Raw genomic sequence first — 19,012 nt, forward strand, 5'->3', positions numbered from 1 at the left:
GGTAAATGGGCTTTATTCATCGATTAATCGATTAACGTGGAACCTATATTGAATTGAAAAACAAATCGTGCCCAACTTTGACTTTTACTGTAAAAGTGGTTTATTTACAAGCAATGATAATTTTATTTTGTCTGCTAACCTGCCCGTGCTCCATTTTCATTAATATTGTTCTGGGCTTAAATTAAATGTGACATCCTTTTCTAATAAATAATGGAGACAACGCACAAACAGAGCGGCGCTTTAGGATGTTTTACTGAATAAATGAAGCACTACTTCAATTAGTCTTAAGTCAAATTAGTCATAAATAAGAAAACGAGTTGAAGATTCACAGTGTTGGTTTCTGTTGTAATAAGTCACTGCCAAAGTTCAGTTTCAGTGTTGACGTGGATATCATTCTTTAATCAGGTTATATTTCCTTACAGGTATCATTTGCTGTCTCAATATTTTTTATTGCGTTATTTTTGTGACAGTGTGTCTGTCCTAATATTATATTGCGCAGCTGAGTTTCCTGTGTGCAGCATCTCCCGTGGGCCCTGACCTCATGCCGTGGACCTCACAAACTGGAGGTGACTTTGGTCCACACTACAGCCTAGTTGCTAGAAGTCAGCATGGAGGCTACAGATATGAGCTGCAAACTTTATTTCCTCAAGTCAGCAAAAAAAGTGTGTGTGCGCGGACAGATCCTGTTGCATTCCAAGCCTCAGTCTCCCGGTGTATGCGTGCATGTGGATGTGTGTGAGGTGGATCCTGTTGCACGCTAGTCCTCTATCAGTGTCTGCCTCCTCATGTGATTGATTGTTCCGGGTAAATTAGGACTGGGTGATGGGGACAGGAGTGACTTACACCCTACACCCCTGTCCTTGCCCTCCACCATCTTTACCTGCTCCACACTCTCACTTTTAGCCTCTTTCCTCTGTGAGCTCTTCTTTTCTTCTTTATACTATGTTTATTAGCGACGTTGTCACATTTTCATACTTACTCAAAGAACCGTTCTTCACACAAATGGAAATGTGTCACACGACTACTTGGACTCGGATAATGAGTGAACACTTGATTTTGTTTTCGTTATTTTCCTTACTCATATTTGTTGAAGCTATGACGTCTTTTGGAATAATATCAGAAAAAAAGACTCAAAATGCCAAAGGAAAAGTTGTGTAAATTAATCCTTTAAAGTGGTTTATTTAGCTAGTTTACTATCAATGCATTTTTTTTGCAAGTTTTTTTTGTCATCCATGTGTACGACCTTCAGAGGCATTTGGCAACTCGGTAAGCAGCTGTTAACGTCAAGGGAGGGCATTTAATTTTTCAAAGGGGCCATGTGAGAAACTGGAATGGTTGTCGAGCCCCATGCCAATGTGCCAACCTCAATTGAATTCCTTCTTGATTGAATGTATTTACAGTATGTTTGTATTTAGTATTATATTGTTTTGTTTTCATCAGTGTATGGGAGATGGATGTTGTTATAATTAAAGAATATAAATATTAAACTTTTTGAAGTGGCCGCTCGAGAGATTGGAAAAATTGCTAAATTTAGCACAACAATGTTGGAAGGTTGTCCCAACGTGTACCGCCCACATACAGTACAACATCAAAATAAAATGACTACTTTCAAAATAAGATAAATGTCTTCCTAAAGACTGCTGGAGCTGGTCAGAGAGCCATACTTGGCTCAGGACTGACTTAAGTTGTATGTGAACACTATTATCACTGTGTGAGGGGGAAAAAAAACACTCAGTGGTGATGTCTCTGTAAAAATACGTCGATTGATCCCGAGAGTGTTAAGCCAGTGCTGATGTGTTGCATTTCCCACAGCAAAATCAATTGTTTCTTCTTTATAAATGCATAAGCATGGCTTCCCTTTGGCCCTGTGGCAAGGCGAGAGTATTTGCACTGAAGGCTTCAACATTGTGCTAAACTACAGAGGACACCAGCATGGGGGCCACAAGCAACAGGTCAGCCCTTACGATCACGTCAGTGTGCTCGTGGGCCTGTTCTAAAAATAGTTCAGTTAGTGTGAATTGATGGCAAGTGAAAATTGAACACTGTGATATCTTAGGAATGCTAGACAGAAGTGATCATTTGAAAATGCAAAACATGGAACTTTCTCTGCTGGGTGTGTGTAACTGCTCGCCCGTCCCCTCTTTGTGAAAGGACGGGGGGAAAAAGCGTTTGGCCTCTCATTAATAATTTCAAAAACGCGTCTCGTTAAGTGATCTCTCCAAGCAGCCAATCATATTGAAGCCGGACGTTGCCTTAAAGAAATGCTGACAGGCAGTATTTGCGGTGATTGAAACCTTGACTTTGTAAACTATGTATTATAGTTTTTTTGAGCACATGCCAGTTATGAATCAATGTAACCTTTCAGTCCCCACAAAGAAAGAAAGAAAAAAACACCTGTCTCGTTTTAGTTTAAATTACTTAACACAATGTATATAAAAATCTACACACCCCAGTTCAAACATCAGGTTTTTGTTTTTAAAGAAAAACCTCAATGATAAAAATGGTTTCATTTTCTAATTTCTGGTTAAATAAATGATTGTGTGACTGAACTTTCTGAATTTACAGCAAATCTGGTTTGTGATGCATGATAATAAGTAACTCATGTTTAACCTCTTTCCCAACCAAGATTAACTGGTAATGTATTTTCGATAACATGTACATTTTTGTATACTAAAACCGCTTGTTCTTTCCTTGCAGAGACTTTGTCCCGATTTCTTCAGAGGATAGCTGTCCTGGAGTGACACGTCCATGTGGTCAGTTGGTCCAGCGCCTCTTTTTTTTTTCCTCCCTCCCTCTCAGTGTCTCACTTCCTCCTTCTTGTACTACCAGGCACTTGAGGAAAGAGCGAAGCCTTGCCCCATGGCTTTCCAGAATGAGCCCTGCTTCTCAGCTGCTATCCAGGACCGGAGAGCAGGACGGCAATGTTCTGTAGCTGAGAATGAAAATGAGAGTGTGGGAGGGACAAATTCTGCCAGAGTGACGAGAGATGTGAGACAGCAGCGTCCTTGAGAACTGCACCGCAACTCTGAAGAGAGCCGGAGGACGGAGTGAGTAACATGCATCGCTACAAGACGTGTGTGTGTGTGTGTGTTCATTTGCGTTTGTGTGTTTTCCTACTCGTGGTCTGACCTGCCAAACTGGTGACACTGTGTTTGGCTGCATCTCTGCCAGTGTGAGACGTTAAAGGTTGTGACACATTTAAAAACAACAAAAGTGGGCAGAAACAACATAGAGCCATTGCTCCAAAAATTCAAATGTCAATCGACTGTAGAAAATGTTTCAAAAGGTTAAGCAGCAATCGCAAGGATTGTGGCAAAAAAAAAAAACATTCAAGATGAAAACTTTCACATACTGGAATATCTAAAGTGCAACATCCCACGAGTGGTACAGTTTGTCCAAATGGTCACACGAACATTTGTCCTTGTCCATGCTGTCTTTATCTATGAAATCACTATGAGATCACAAGACCTAAAAAAGGCCTCTATGATAAAAGTTTTGTGATGGCGCCGATTTGCCCAGCCTAGTTAATTGAGGAATCCTATTTTTGGTAAATGAAATAGTCAACTTTGAATGTGGCTGGAAATCACAAGGCACATCATTAGCTTTTAAACCTAATTGCCCAAGTTATCGTTTATCATTTTCAGAAAATGAGGGAAAAACAATTAAATTCCTCAAACAACAAAAGTCCAGTTGACTCTTTCAAACTTTGCGGATTATCATCATCTGAATGACTGGAACACATATTTGAAAACCTCCCAAAACAAAACAGTTTTTAGCAAGCATATTGGTACTTTTTATTGATCTTTTGACAGTACGTTCAAACTCACTTTACTTTTAAGTGTTTCTAAAGCTAACATAAAAAACATGGCTTGTGGTTGAAGGGACGTGTCTGAACCGGATGAGGTTTGCCAAAAAACTTGTCCCACTGAACTATTTGTAACATCATCCGACATAATCCACGCAGCATGCCGTAGCACTAGTTGGGTTACACTCATGAACATCTATAGTAGGAGCCAATGACTTACTCATATTTCTGAAAGAGTTTTAACTGTCATTACAGCGGAAGATTACCACACGCAGTGCCAAATGACTGGCATCATGACATTTGGCAGCCAAACCAAACTTTCTCTCCTTTCACATGGACTCTGATGTTCGGCCAGTGGGAATGCGGATGCCATCACACCCCATCTAAAAAATCCCCAGGTTGCATCGTGTCATATGAGGCCTTGTGGGAATTGCGTGTCCAGTTTGTTTGATCATTCGTGGCGGGACAAGCGCGGCCGCCGACTCAGCAAATATGTTTGCAGATCAAATTATAGCATGTGTGCATTGATAGCATGTCTGTGGCTATATTTATTCAGGTGTCCAATCAGTTGCACTTATTTATGAATTTACATAGTGACTCTACGATGCCACGGTTTATTTTTAGACTTTATAAACCCGTGTCTGCAGGGTGAGCATGTTTTGACTGCGCTGTATCGTAGTGGCCTAGGTCAGCTGAGTGCGCTTGAGCCTGCTCCAGCCAACCAATTGAGGTCAGACACTCAATAATTTAAGCGTGTCACTGGTTCGTTTGTGAGCTTTGTCGGCCAATAGACTGTGTAATGTAATGTCAGCTTTAAAGCGGCCTTGTTTTCATTATTATTGTTGTTTTGCCCACAAGCTGACTGACTGAGGTCTTCTAAAAATGTCCTGCTTTGACTTAGTGACCAAGCAGTTGGCAACGTCGGAATGGTTATCAGCTTTGGAAGGTTCATTTGTTAATTGTGATTCACGTCTCCGTTGATTCCGACTCTCAACCTTTAGTTTCAAGTTGTTGAGACTGTCCACTGCTGTCTCTCTGTTCTCCTTAAGCCTGCTGTATTTACTACTAATCCTTTTTATGCTTCTCCCAGCCAGAAGCCCCGGTGAGATCCTGTAGATTTAGCCAGAGGTTGATCTCATGATTAGTATTCAGCTGTCAGAATACGTCAGTCAACTTTTTAGAGGCCCCCCCCCTTTCGGTCGTCACACTCGCAGCCTCATTTGCTCTTTAGGATCTCAATGTATACATCAGCGTGTGTGTGCATATGCTGCGTCACGGTTTACGTAGCCGCGTGATCCCATAGTGAAATTGCCGTGTGCATTAATGCCCATATACATATCCGACCTCCCCACAGAGTCGCCCTCCATCATCTTAAATGACATGAAAAGAGCCGGCGAGTGATATATGCATGAATTAATTGTCTTGAATAGGAGTATTTAGAAAGTTAATCCCTAGGGATTAACGCAAGAAACCCTCTCTGGTTTTAAGATTCTGCCCATTCTCAAATGAGGATTGTTTCATTTCACTCCATCCCTCCTGCTTTCCTTCTCCTTATGTGCCACCACTTTTGGCTCTTCATCAGTGAGCCTCAAAAAAGTTGTCAAGTGCAGGATAAACCAGATAAAATATTGCTAGTTTGCAAATCGCCCTTGCATTCTGTTCAGCTATGTTGTGGAGTTTTCTTCTTTCTTTGCATAAAACAAAACAGCTGCTACAGGATTAGCACATGCCTTAAGAGGATAAGTCATTTTACTTTTAGAGTTTGGGAATGTACGTGTATCTGCAGTTGACTAGCGAACAGGATCCACAGCCTACATTTTCACTTTCGATTTGATCCTGATATTGCAGCCTAGAGTAGTCCGATACCAATAATCGATCTGATACAGTATCAGCCAGAAGCGAGAAAATATGGCCCATTTAATCCAAACGTTTTTGCTGATTTCAGTATCAAAACAAGGCATTAATAAAACTGTACTTTTGCTTTGCTGTCTATCATATTTGTTACTCTATATGAGCAAACACAAGCATAACTTGATTGTTCGAAAAAAAAAGTTGTTCCCTCAATGTAGTTGTGTGTGTTTTGTAATTTCTTTCCCATCCTCCTTTCTCCTCATCCATCCCTCCCCCTTTTTCTCTTTCATTTATCCACTTTGCACCGCAAGTCTGTGAGATACCCAGCAGATCAATGCTTATAGATTAGCTCATTGGAAGCCATTAGTTATGGGTTTTTATAAAGCTAGTCATTATTGTGTTTAATCTTGCAGAAAATTAAATTTAGAATTCTTTAGTGTTTTGCTTAAAAGTTGATTTTCCCCCCTCCTCTCACTCACTTAACAGCTGCTAGTTTTCTGTTTGTTTTGCATGAATTAGGGTGTCTTTTTCCCTCGTTACTGTACACACAGAAAGGGCAAGTTCAAAGCTCAAGCAACGTCACAGATTTTGCCATGTTTTTTGCTTCACTTAAATAGACATTGTGCTGCTCCTTCTGCTGTGCCTACTTTGGCCACCTCTCAGTAAGTTGCAGTAGTCATTTTTCTGAAAGGATAAAAAAATACAGTCCATGTTTGTGAGTATTGTTAAATTGTCTGTCTACTACAGGAATCGGTCCAGGTTTTGTGTTCAAATATCTGTTCTTTAAAGGATTACCCCTCCCCCCACACACACACACCGGGAAACTGATACTACTAATTGGCCTACTTATGATGTTATGTATTCTTTGTTAGCTTAAGCTAAGGTGACTTTCCAACACATCGCTATAACATAAACTTTGGCAGTAAAGTATATTTTTAATATCTCTTCTCTATCTGCTAAACTAGTGTTTTTTTGGATGTGAATATTCAGTTTTTGCATGAGAGTGAATGATGTCACATATCATGGAAAACTTAAAAAAGTTGAACCACCCGTGCTTTAATTTTGCCAGTGAGGCCTGTTTCTTTTACTCCTTCCAGTCTTTAACCTCACCTGCCACCGCGTCACTCTTTTCCCTTTTGCCCTTAACATCTCTCCTGCTTGCCCCACAAGTTTCTCACCTCAGCCCTCCCATTTCCAATCCCCATTGCCCTTCTCCAACACCCCCCCACCCCCAACATCCTCTCTAACTAAACAATAGATGCCTTGAGGTCTCAAAAGATCACTTTCCTGTCCCAACAACGTCAAGAGAGTTTCCGCCGGCAGAGCTCCTTTGTTTAGCTTGCAGCAAATGAAAATTGCTAATCAATTTTTCCCCCCTCTTATTTCATGGCATGTAGTTCCTGCCCCTCCCCTGCCAGCTGTCATTGTAGGGATGTGGCACAGGGCTGAAAGCTTCATTAGCAAGGGGGACAGCATGTTTTTCCCCTCAGCGCTCTTTTCATGGAATTACTAAAGATAGATAAGCCTTTACATGGAATTTCTCATCACTCACTAGATTCATACTTTGTTGTGATCCATTATCGTATTGTCACACCAATAACGATGAGCAACATCTAAGAAAAAGAAAGGGCATGCACATATTCCACTGCAAATAGTAAACTTTTATCTTCCTAGTCTTTAGCAGAATTTCAAAAGAGACAACGATGGATCACACTTGACCACTTTGATACGCGATGTCTCTCCACCAGTGTGGGTCAGCGCCAATGCTGCCGCAGAGTTTGAGCCCAGTGGAAAAGCTGCAAGAGTTGTTAATCCATGTGGCTGGCGAAGCTGAAAGGCCATTCATATTTTTAGCTGACTGAATCATCTTCTGTCTTACAGATGTCCAGTAACGTACTGGGACGTGTGACTGGCCGTCTTAAGAACAAATAGAAATGTGGGTCTTAGAAACCAGAGCCATGCATTTTTTGAGTCATGATACTAATGACACCAGAACTGTGAAGAAATGTGAATTTCCCTCTGGACATTCATGAATTGTTCTGCCTTTCAGGACCCTTTTTAAACTATTACCACAAAGTTGGAAGCTTAAATTTGAATTACGCACACTGTCTTGGCGAGATGAAAAAGATTGTTCACCACCTCCAAATTATAATTACATACACTAGTAGTAGGTCATAAAAAAAACCGCAGCAAATTTTATTCCTAAAAAGTATTTTTTTTTAGCCGCTTTAACAATATTCAATGTGTATGTACGTATATTAGGGGTCAGCATCTCTCCAATGAAATATGATTTGATGTGTACCTCAATATATTTCGCGTAATATCAAGGGTGGTTCATGTTAAAGTAGAATGATTCAATTTAGTCTTTATGGGGTTATGTTGGCGTATTTCATATATCCTCCCTTGAGGACTATCACTCCTTCAACCTCCTCCAACCTTTCCCCTCCCGAGTGAAACTAGGTCTCCCACTTCTTTCTCTCCCCATCTTCTTCCCATTACTTGTCTCATTGTCTTGTTTGCTGCAAAGGTATTCTCCCTTCTTCACGATTGAAACATACCCCCCCCTCCCCTCCCTGCTCTCAAGCGACCCTGCCAATGACCAATGACCTCAGGGGTAAATGCGAGGTCCCACCTCGCCAGGAAATAAAAACCTTAGCTTCCTCCCGCCGTCTGACCCTGGTCACCTGCCTCGTCTTCTCTCCGCACTCTTTCAGTCTCCCCAAATCCCCTCTGTACCTCCTCCTGCTCTCTTTTCTCTTCCCCTCATGTCATCCATTACTTTTGAACTATTCTCTCATTTTAGACATTTAAGTCATTATTGGCTTGAACATTTGCTGAACCTGAAGGAAGAATGGACATTTGTATCACAAGGTTGTGTAGTTTGGTTAAATATACACACTGTCCAATTCTCTTACATTTATATTTCGTATCACAATTAATTTCAATTGGAAATGGCGTGAGGCAATACAAGCTTAGAGAAGTGATCAGTATCTGTCAGATTGTTGCTTGTTGAGAAGTTCACTGCCCTCTTGTGGTAATCTGCGTTTTGCTTATTTGCGCCCCAAATTCCAAATGAATTAGTAAAAAATGGTCACGTAATTTATATAATGATGGCGCCCCTTGAAATACACTTTCAACTGGAGCATTTTAAAATCTACATCGTTAGTGTGTCGGTTTTCAGCTTGTGATGGTGTGAAAACACAACTGCTCATTCCCCCGAGATTGCGCTCATATCTCCTTCACTTCCTTTGTGCCTGAGAAAAACAAGAATGTATGGAGTCAAGTAGTCACCTGCATGGAGCTGTGTGCTTCATGCATATTTATTACCATCCTCATAGGCTAAAAGAGAAAACGACCTGGAAAATATATTTTTGCGAATTTAAACCACCCCACAGACATTTGTTTTGACTGCACAGTGCATTTGCTATTAGGAAGGATAAGCAGGTCGGACCCTAATTGTAATTGTTCCTTCCATTAATCATTAAATTGAATATGAGATAATTTGCTTACATACTGAAGAAAAACTGAATATCCTCCATTCATAAAGGATATTGTGTTTTAGATGCCTCTCTCTGTTTAACTTCAAGGACTCTGTCACGTCATTTCATGTTCGCACACTATCAGCACCATGGACAGAGTCTGTCCACATGTTTAGTTCTCTGATGGAATGGTGAAGAAACGTTCAGTTATTCAGTGTAAAATGGCTTTTTAGCCATGTTATGATCAAAATGCGTGATGAGATCTTTTCTCTACTTTGTGTCGCTCTCTTTAATGGCAGTGAGTGCCTCAGTTTAACACTGATGAACACAAACTTTGGTGTTATTTACTCCAGAGACTTAAATCTATCTTGATGAGGGTGTTACATTGAGGCAATTTGTGTAGCCTCAAGACACAGCGGGACTTCTGTGGACCCAGAGGGAGACAATGCTGTGCATGCAGTTATGATTCTGATTACCACTGAGGGCTCTGTTTTTGTAGACAGTGCATTTTCAGCGGGAAACAATTGTGATATATGCTGATGTTTCGGATCCCCATGGTTGAGACTGTCAGTGTGTGACTTGTCTTCCACAATTCAAGGGAATGGGAGAAGCTGCTTTGATTGCCCACAGTGGCGCAGACCTCCCTCGTACAGATCCGCCAGCTTGCGCACTTTTGCAAAATTACAAACATACGGTCTAACCCGCGTTTTATTATGGGGCAAATATAAAGATTTTCTTTGAGGCGGTATCATATTTATTTATTTATTCATTCATTCATTCGTTCGTTCGTTCGTTCGTTCGTTCGTTCGTTCGTTCGTTCGTTCGTTCGTTCGTTCGTTCGTTCGTTCGTTCGTTTGTTTGTTTGTGTTCATTGGCCTGACTGATTTAATAGTCAATCTCTGGTGACCAATTCGGGGTGTCTTTCTCCACAGCTGGGATTAGCTGTATAGAATGGATGGAATAATATGTATATGCCATTGGTTTGTGGAGAAAGAAACTTTATTAGCATTGTTAACAATCTTAAAAGTTGATGTGTCTACGCACGGCATTTCTTGCTTTGTATTGTTTGAATGCTTGTCTTCTCCTCTCTCATCTGTGCTGCCCCATCTGCCCTCAGCGGCAAACTTCTGCTTATTAGAGAAAGAAAGAGAAACAGAGACTGATGGGAGTGATGGCATAAAACACAGACACATGCAGAGCAAATTCTGCTTGTCAGGATTTCTTCCTGTCTGTCTATGCGTGCGCGAGATAGATTTTTTTTTGTTTATCGGACAGGAAGTGGCTCTCTTACAATAGCATTCTGACGTTTCCTACTCTCTAATGTGAAAAAGTGTTGTTAAGATTCCTATTCCTGATATGATGCGTACACTCACACACACACACACACACACACACACACACACACACACACACACACACACACACATACATAGACGTCATGGTGGTGCAGATAAGATTCAACTGCCGTGCTGGAGACAGAAGCACTGAGTCAGCCAGATGTATTCACACTCATAAGACAGTCACTAAATGTATACAGACACGCAGGTGAACATAAGGCGTCGATACATTTTATTCAGCTTTAGCTTTACATATGGTCAAAACGCACAGTGAAAATAGACTCAAGGAAGAGTGAAGCTAATAGAATCTCAAAGGTTGAACACAATGAGTTGCAGGAGGCTGCGGTACCAGATAATTTGAATTAAAAAAAATCCATAGAAAACCATAGAATCATCAAATTAGTTTCAAGAATTAAATATATATTTATATAAATAAATATAAATACAATATATAAATATTATATTTATTTATATAAATATATATTTAATATAAATATATATGCATACATAATATATAAATAGATATATATTATGAACAAAACCAGACGGTGATGCAAATCAAATGACAAAATCTTGTCGATAGGAAAATGTACAAAGCTGGTTGATATTACGAACTAATATCCATAGGGAACATTTAATGACAAAGCCTGTATTGAGTGACGCCCCCCTTCACTTGTCATGAAAGAGAGATCACATTTTATATGTACCACAGCGGGGCCAACTATTGTAAGACTGATGAACAAACAGTCGGGCCATCCCCAAATCCCAGTCGGAGGTTACGTGCGCACACACTCACACAGAAGTGAAATCCCTCTGTGTGTGTGAACAAACAGAGGATGAAAGGCAAGACAGAGAGGGGAAGAGCACATATAAAGAGCTGCTGTTTTATTAATGAAACTAGAAACAGGCTTGGGATTCTCAGGATGTGTCCGTGTGTGTGTGTGTGTGTCGTAATAGCAGAAACCAAGGTGGGTGCCTGAGTTGTATTCACACACACACACATGCGTGCACTCAAAGAATCTCTAATAAATTCAACCTGATTCATTCTCTCTGCTCTCTGGGGACCAAACAGCGGTTTGCCTGATCCAAGGAAGCTTCATGTTACCTCCACTAAATAATTGATGCTCTTTCTCTCTCTCTCTCTCTCTCTCGGTTTTTCTCTCTCGCTCTGTCCCTTTTTTCTCACTTTAAGTTGCACTTACTTGCTCTCTATTTCAGTCTTTTCTGTCCACCTGCTCCAATTGTCTGTCTCATTGTTTTCACACTTTGCATTTAAACATGCTTGCACACAAATTATACACTTGCTCTAATTCTCACTGCGGTCTATGGACATGTCCTGCAGTCATGTCTTCAGCATGGGCCTAGATATGATTCGTAAATTGGGGATGATTTGGCCAAATTTGAGGGGCCAAAGTCAAAGAATATACAGAATTGTCTCTGATATCTCATCCTGAGTTATTATTTGGTGTTGTAGGGTGTCCCATGAGCCATCAAAATGGTTGTGGCTGATAATGCTAAACATATTCAAGGCCGAACCATGAACTGTATGATTGAAGCCAAATGATAGGTGACCTCAGTAATCACGCTGTTGCCACACGCAAATTAAGTTGTGTTTGTATGTCGCTCACAACTTGCTCACCACAATAAAATGAACAAGAGGAGTTTGTGACTGCAATCTAGTTCACAACCAATTTGCCAAATTTTTCATTTTCTACTATTTAATGTTCTTTTATTTACATCACAGTTCAGTCTTGGTACTGTCTGATTTCTGGTTTAGGGCAAGAATTGTCGTGCTTTGGTTGTCCGGGAGAGGCACTGTGTGTTAATATGCTTTATTGTTTGTACGTACGTACAAGAATGTGTGTGCGTTTGCATGAGTGTGTGTGTGTTTATGTGAGTGTGTGCGCGCGTAGGACCTTCTTCGCCATGACCACTGGGACGTGACCCCACTAACCAGGGGTTAAGTGCTCCTTCTCCCTTTCTCTAACATTTGTCTTGTCCTTTCTGACATGTTATTCCCATTTCTATTTTCCTATCCTTGCATTGCTCTCCTGCTCTGACTCATTCTCTGCGTCTCTGCTGCAAGAGGCGCACTGATATTGTTTTCATTTGTACAAGCAAGCCCAACACAGCACTGTAAAGAAAAGGGAAGGGAACATGTTGACATTAGAACCTTTAAAGTGAAACGAAATCAGTTGTGTATACTGGTTGAACTCAGATTTGAGAGAAAATGTCACTCATATTTTATATATATATATATCTTTTTATTTTATTACATTTTTATATTTTAATATAGAAAAAATATTTTTACATTTATTTATTTATGTTTTATTTATCCCCCGCTATTTTCAGTGTGCTGCACTGCACTTCCTGTTTGTGTTTTGCATGCGCAGAGCGAGCATGTTGCCGCCGGTTAGTTCTTCTCTGAGCGACTGAGAGAGTCAAGAGTCTCTAATCCTTGCCATCAGAGACTTCTCTGCGCGAGCACACATTCACACACATTCTTATCAGCTCGCCCAGTGAAGCATTAGCATGTGATGTGTGCAATGCGTATGTGTGTGTTAGCGGGCTGATGAGGGGATACCAGTACTCCCATGCCAGAGGTAATCCTGTACAGTGGCAGGTCTGGATATCCCAACTGGTGCGCTTGTGTCCTTGTGTGTGTCCCATAGCGCTACGTCATAGAGCTCAAATCTACTGTTGGTGTGTGTGACTGCCATTCTATCATTTGTTTTTTCTGTTTGCCAGCTTGCTTGCTTTACTCTCAGTATGTCCAACCCTGCCACCATGCCAAATGTCGCGACCAGTGTGAGCTTTATTCAATTTGTCGAGACGGGCTTTGGAAGAAATATAAATTGATTTTGGAGTAAATGTACAACTTGACTTTTGATTTTCTAACTATAAATAGTTGCCTTGGAGAATTAAACGTAAGTCCATTAATGGGAGCAACGAAGTAATAAAACTAATCACTACATTACGTTTTGGCCCTCACCATGATATTATGAAAAAAATTCAATAATGTTTATGATACAGGCTTGTATACCACAATAAGGTCAATCAATTATGTCACCCCAATGGTTAGGTCTCGATAGTGTTCTCAAACTGTATTAAATGTGTGTGCATCTGTTCACACAGTACAGACATGTCTCTGAAGTGGCTGTGTTTGTGTGTTTCTGGCATGTTTAGTTGTGCTCTTGTGTTTTGGGAGCGCCACAGCGTCTGTTTTGCAGCACGCCAGCGGGGGGCTAATGGAACGTCTTTGTTGGTTTAACAGAATTACCGAGCTTCTCCGCCAAAATCAACTCCAGTCGCTTTTGCTGGCACCGCAAGGCTTGCTCGCTGTCTTACCATTCAAGGAATCCAAACAGGATTCCTACTCCTGTGAGATTTGATGAGAAGAGTGAGTAGTCGAAAGAAAAGTGAGAAGTAGGAGGTGAAGAAACAGGGAGAGAAGGGGGAGATGAGATGCAGCACTGTTATCAGCCATTAACAGTTCCACCCGATAGAACATTGCATTGGACTTCAAAGAAATTGCTGCTCATTGTTTCCAGGCCTTGAGTGCAACCCAAATGTGTTTTCCAACTCACACACCCTCATACACACTTGTGAGCAATATAGAGAAGCGATGGTGATGATCACAATCAATCGAGCTTGTAGAAATGAAGAGCAAAGCGTTAATGACGTCGTAATCACTTCTTTTGGATTATTCAACGTAGGTGCACAGTTTCGTTGGACATCCTGAAAATCTTTGTTGTGCAGGTTCACATGCTACAGTACAGTGGAGTTCAAAAGTGGAGGGAGGGCTTGGAAGCAGAAGGAGATGAAGGAAGAGTTCAGAGATTGTCAGAAAACACTGTCTTTAATTCTTGACAAACACTTAGTCGAAGCCTTTAGAATCACAGCTGTGCGTCCGCATACCAATGGCAAATACTGTCACTCCCCATCCGACTCGAATCCTTTTGATGTTCGAGTCGGTGATGCGAATGTGAAGAGTTAACACGATGAAGGAAATTGGAAGAGAAAGAAGGGAGAAATAAAGCTCACAGGATGACAGAGACAAGTGATTCTTCTTTTTTTCAGTAGACGAGCATTGCCGTCTGACCTTTTACTTCTACATTTCCTCATTTTTATTCCTTTAGTCTTTTCCTTCTTGGTCGTTGAGATCACAGGGAAAAGGAAAACAGCTGATGGGGAGTAAGAAAACCAAAGTGGAAGATGAGTCCACAGAACCGATTCCTGTCAATAGTTTAATGGAACATAAGTGGAAGTCTTGAACTTGGCCGTCTGTCTCGTTTTTTCTGTTTCTTGACACAAGTGCACAAAGGGAGACGCTCTGTGAGGAGCTTGAGGAAAGGAGACATGCTTTTGCCGGCATGCTTCTGAATGTTTCAACTTTCGGCATAGAATGAAGCTCAGTCGATTTGAAACAATACTTTTCCAACTTTTAACTACAGTCATAAAAAGAGGTAAGTAATGAAGAAAAACATTACCCACACATTTTTATCTGTTGAAATGCACGTGTACTGTCAGGCACAAAACAGCACCTAAACCACACACACAAACAACCCCCCCCCCCCCTCCCCCCCGCCCTGCCCCATTGTGAGATAAGTGTGTTAAGAGGCAGGGAGAAATTATTAATTACCAGGCTAATGGGCACTAGGCTGAGTTCTGCTTCATTAAGCTCTCGGTGTTTGTGTGCTCATGTTGCGATTGGGTACGATGCTAGTGGGGGCGGCCCTGGCTAACGTAACAAAGACAGCCGTGCGCACATTTACAGACACGCACGGTTGCAGAGCAACATTAGTGAAAATGTAAAGGTATGATTAAATGCTCAGTACGCTGTAAAACGTGTTTTACGTTTGTTCGGTGAGGCAACAGTTTCTCACTCCAGGCCTTCTGGTTTAAAGAGGACAAAGCTTCTTTTTTATTTGCTGTCAATCACAGCAGCAGTAAAGACTACTAAACAAGTGGCCGCCATCCATGCTCTGACAAGACTAAGTGGTGATGCACTGCGCTCCTGCTCGATCCCTCGCAGGGTTGCGCTGGCACCAGTATGATAAGTAAACCAGCGGTGACGTTAATCTGTCTCCCTCCCACTAGGAAAGATAGATAAGAGGGCGAAGGCGGGCGCGGTGGAGGCTGTTGAAAGAAGTTGTCTTCTTGCCATGTTAAGGATTCAGTGCTGTACTGGTGTCGTCATGAAGTTACTGATAGTGTAGTGGTCCACCCGACCGATTCCTGTTCACTTCCCCAAAAGTGACCATTTTAGTTTGACTTTTCAAAGTCAAACTAAAAACTTGTGAGTTGACTGCTTACCACAGCCGGAAGTCAGAGGAGATTCTCTTCACAATTACGAAGCACAAACGTGGTGTAGAAAATGGATCCACAAGGTTCTTGTACTGTATAAACACATTGGATTTGGTTTCAAATGTTTTACCTACTTTGCCATCATGGTTCACATACGTCATATTGAGTCTGATTTGTTCATGCTAGGCTGTTGAATTCAACTGTGTGTGCACATGTACACACATGTGTGTACACACACAGACACACACACGATTGCCTATAAATAGTGATGGATGTAACATAAGCATGGTCCCAGGCTCAGTGGTTTTCCTCCATTGATTAGCTGGCTGGCTAATGCACAATTTTTCCCACCTCTCATGCGTACAAGCAGATACACACAAACATGCACACACACTTTTCCTATCGTGACAGAGAGTTTATACCAAAAAGTTAGCAAGAGCCCACTAATGTCACATGGTAGGATTGTAGATTGTTAAGCAGGGTGTCCTCTTGCCGCTGATGTGTTTTGTGTGCTAGAATTACCCTCAACGCTTGAGCGATTGACTGGTTGGCTAATGGTGGGCTCTGTTTTCCACTGATGGCCATTGACTGGGTCTTCTCATCAATAGTTGTTTTTAGAGCTACTCTCGAGTTTGGTGTGTCCCTTCAAAAGTAAAATCACTTCTCCACCCCGTTGGCATCGAGCTTGTGCTTCCATCTTTGGCTTCATATAGTGGACATCATGCTTCTTTTAGGTGTCTGTTCACTTTTCTTCTCTTTCCTGTTTTCGTATCTCCTCTCCTTCCCTGGTTTTGGAAAGGATTGGGTCTCGCATAGCCCCAGCAAGACTATCACCGCTCCACCCAGGAGACCACTCATCTCCCCCCTCCCTTCTGTCCATATCCATTCATTGATTGCAACTATTCCTGGACTTCTGTTATCCCACTCTGGTCCTGCTCGGGTTTCCCTTCCCTTCCCACCGCTGCCTGTGTGTGTTGATGTGTCTGTATGGAAACTACTGAATTGGACACTGTTCTTTTACCCATTCATTTTTTGGGGGGGAGACTAATAAGTCAATTAAAATAACTTCCATTCACTCACATTATTGTTTTTACAATCTCGCTCACACACATACGTACTAATTTGGAACAGATTTATTAAATCTGACTGGAATCATGAGTAGCAACAATGCTCTTTTTACCAAAACACCTCTACAGGGTCTAAGTGGCCCAAGTATTGGTAATCCATAAGTAATGGTCAATTCTATGGGGAAAAGCTAGTGGATCAATAGCCAAATTACTTAAACAGAAGCTTGTGAGTCATTCTTTTCAATTTGCCCCCAGTCAATGATGACTTTGTCCTCACAAGTGTTTAGTAGGATTCTATAGTAAGTTAATCTACTTTAGGATAATTTAAAGGCAGGCAGCATATGTGGTGGAAGGAGTAATGTTGATTTACTGTGGTGGGTGATGACGAATATCTCTGATCAGGACAAAATGTTTTCTGCAAAAAAAATATTAAATTGAAAAAATCATTTTCTTACTTGATCGTCATCACAGTTAATCAACATTTCATTACTTGATTCATTTTTTTAGGATTGGTTTGTTATGCGGGTCATAAGAAAACCTCTCAAATTGAAATGCATTTTGTTGTTTTGTTTTTTCCACTTTTGCAATGTAGTTAAAACATATAACAAACTTAACTTGTCACTTTCAAGAAAGTAAGATAACTTATGTAGTTCCCATTGCATTACATTGTGATTTGTTTTCCGACTTGTCTCGCCTCATTGAGAACGTACGACAAACTATATCGCTGAGACCTCAAGATGCCTTTCTAAGGCCAACAAGGGCGTTAATGTTCTGAATATTCTGTGTCATTGGACTAAGTCCTCTGTGCCTGTATTAGTGTCCATGTCTTTACCCGAGCACTAGATTGAATGCACTTCCACACACCTCTATGGTAATGAAGTGACACACGCACACACTCACATGGTGGGACAATCAGGTCATTCCAAGGTAAAAGGACTTAGATATAGTGAAATATTCATACTTTAGAGGTGCTGCGTGTCTTTAATTGAGGTCCCGATGCCTCAAGCGAAATGCTTCGGAGAGTGTTGCTAACCACACACACACAGGACACACAAACATGTCCAGCTGCTCTACTACACGCACACACAAGTGAGTGAATAAAAGTTGTTGTTGAGCGCACCGAGTAGTAAGACTTCAAAATGCAAAAGATTTTAATTTTTTTATTTTGATTTTTTAGATTAAAGCTATTTTTTTATTCGGTGTATTAATAAGAACTAAGCAATTTATGAGACTAATTTGGGGAAAAAATCACGTTCATATTAAAAAACTCAAAAAGACAAAATGAAGACTTCAAATGCAAACACAGGCATCTCCTTTATTTGAATTTAGTAAAAAGAGCTTTTTAATTATTTAAAGTTTCCAGATTAGAGCTAAAAATTCAGGGCTACTCTGAGTTAACATATAAATTAAACAATTAGGAGGCTAATATTGAAACAAATCTAACAATGGAAAAAAATCTTTTAAGGTTGCTTTTCATGTCATCACACTGCAAAACCAGTTCAAGAAAATAATTGTCTTAAAAAACTGGCAAGATAAAAATGTTTGTCAAATTTTGCTGAAATGGAAAATACCATGTTCGGTTTTATTTTAATCTAGTCTGTTTTTTATGGAAGTCAATTGTCAGGCCACTCACAAGTCAATGCAAACTTGTAATTGTGATAGTTGAAAGTTGTTTTTCTGTCATTGAGCAGCTCCTTTAAAAAAGTTGTCACTCTTTGGTACCTCATCTGGTTGTCTCATCAAGTTGCAGAGGTAAAGAGTTGGCAAATATATTTTCTCTTAATTGACCAAGCCGTCCCATCGTCTCTTCTTTCCATTTCAATCTGTGGCTAATTTCCAAACACCCACGCCGTCCTGTTCCATTCTCCTCCCACTCGTATTTGGAAGTCCGACAATAATTTGAGGCGCCAAGGATGGAGGGAGCGAGGTGCGCCCCTCCCTCTCCTCCTCCTCCACCTTCTAATCCCTTAAAAGCACTTATGAGATTGGCGTTGCCCGCCTGCCGCTGCCTGCTCGTCTGCCCGCCGGTTGCCACGGCAGCTGATTGGAGGAATGCGGGCTCCTAATTGGATCATGAGGGTGTGATGCAGGCGACAGCAGCCACATTACGGCGAGCTGACTTTGTGCGGCGTAACCCTGCCAGGATGACCCTTCCCTTCTGTGTGT

General features: G+C 41.1%; 1 protein-coding gene across 4 annotated transcripts in view; it reads left to right on the plus strand.

Moving 5' to 3' along the window:
* Nucleotides 1-2,834: 2,834 nt before the first annotated feature.
* The window catches only part of esrrga (estrogen-related receptor gamma a), an 87,520-nt gene continuing 71,342 nt past the window's right edge, over nt 2,835-19,012 (plus strand). For 2 of the 4 annotated variants that reach the window (XM_049718001.2, XM_049718000.2), the window contains exon 1: nt 2,835-3,047. The gene's annotated coding sequence lies outside the window, so the exon portion shown is untranslated. Of the gene's footprint in view, nt 3,048-4,438; nt 4,536-19,012 lie in introns of those variants that run through there. The other 2 variants (XM_049718002.2, XM_049718003.2) reach the window with 1 other exon arrangement.

The sequence above is a fragment of the Syngnathus scovelli genome, chromosome 4 (genome assembly GCF_024217435.2).
Source record: "Syngnathus scovelli strain Florida chromosome 4, RoL_Ssco_1.2, whole genome shotgun sequence".
In the NCBI taxonomy this organism is placed as follows: Eukaryota; Metazoa; Chordata; class Actinopteri; order Syngnathiformes; family Syngnathidae; genus Syngnathus; species Syngnathus scovelli.